This window comes from Sorex araneus, chromosome X, assembly GCF_027595985.1.
Source record: "Sorex araneus isolate mSorAra2 chromosome X, mSorAra2.pri, whole genome shotgun sequence".
Taxonomy (NCBI): Eukaryota; Metazoa; Chordata; class Mammalia; order Eulipotyphla; family Soricidae; genus Sorex; species Sorex araneus.
Window position 1 is genome coordinate 356,779,678 of NC_073313.1, and position 1,565 is coordinate 356,781,242.

Sequence of the window (1,565 nt, forward strand, 5' to 3'; positions counted from 1 at the left end):
AATTTTTCTACTACCACCCAATCTTTCCCCAAAAGTAGGTCCTGAAAAATTTATTTTGGAGTGTCTGTTATAAAAAATCCACTAAAAATAATCCAGAAAAGTTAACTTAGAGGAAAGTATGAGAAGATTGTTGTATCTTACTCTGGAGCCATTAATACCTTATATAAGAGATTATTAACATGTTGTTACAGGTTGAACCTTTGTGCACTAATTTTTTTTTTTTAGTTGGAATGAGATAGTTGCCTTCTACTTTACACTCCATCAAATGTGTGTGGGAGTCTTGATACATCAGTGGTGTAGAGTATGAGCTCCAGGAATACCACAATTTTAAATAGGGTGATATAGCTGGAGAAAAATTTTTAACTGGATGGTGACTTTGGAGCCCTTCCTGAGACATTCTTGTTTAATCCTCAGGATACACAATTTATTGAAGTGTTACAGCTCTCTTAGCATTTGCCTAGCAGGTCTTCCAGTATCTTCTGGAAATCCCATTTAAAAAAAAAAAAAACAAGAACTTAGAAACACAGGGGTTATTCAATAAATATACATTGACCTGAAAAGATGATTTGAGAGGAGTTATGGAAATAATTGATGGCATTAGAAGATAAATACAAAATATTGTTTTGAAGGATAATGACATATCTATTTTATTTACTACTTCACAGAATAGGACATAATATGGATTTAGAGCTTAGATTAACTATATGACAGAACATTCTTTTATTCTATATAATGGAAATTTGATTAAATATTTTTCAAAATTATAATTCCAGTTACTAAAAGGCCTTTATTCTCTTTTCTAAAAAATATTCTTTTATGATATTTAAATTACTCCCTCTAAATCACATTTGACTAAGATATTTATAGGCTGTCTATTTTGTACAGTCACAGGAAAAAGCATCATCTCTATGCACTTGAATGAGTTTTTAAGGGATTAAATTATTTAACACATCAAAACTCAAAATGCTCTAAAATGAAAGGTACCATACATACTTAAACAAAATTAAATTACAAATGACAGAATTCAGAACAAGAGAGTAGAATGTTTTATGATTCCATTTATTCTAAGTGCAAAGCAAAAAAGACATACTAATTTGTGTTGTAAGAAGTCAACACTTTTGTTGTTAATAGTTGCCCTGTAATGTGGTAGAGACCAAGATAAACCAGTAAGGGAAATACTAGGTCTGGATTTTTTATTGTTTGTTTGGAGGTCAAACCCAGTGATGCTTAGGGCTAACTCCTAGCTGTGTACTGAGGATCACTCCTGGTGGACTGAGGGGTCCCTATGGGTGCTGGGGATCCAACCCAGGTTGGCTGCATGCAAGGCATTTCCATGCACTATACTATTGCCCATACATTATACTGTCTCTCCAGCTCCATGGTGCTAGAGTCTTTTTTTTCTATTTGTGAGCTAGCTACATAGGTGCTAGCTATGTGGATATGTACGAACTGAAAACTCATCGAACTGCACCTTTTCCTAAATGCATATGATTTTAATAAATAGAGTTTAAAAGTAGAAGCGTGAGGCTGAGTAAAATGTGCAACTATATATAACTAACAGAAGA

General features: G+C 33.2%; 1 non-coding gene across 1 annotated transcript; it reads left to right on the plus strand.

The window, feature by feature from the left end:
• Positions 1-430: 430 nt before the first annotated feature.
• On the plus strand, positions 431-492 carry LOC129400574 (U7 small nuclear RNA). The gene has a single exon (XR_008627787.1). It is a non-coding gene; the product is annotated as a U7 small nuclear RNA (small nuclear RNA).
• Positions 493-1,565: the final 1,073 nt, after the last annotated feature.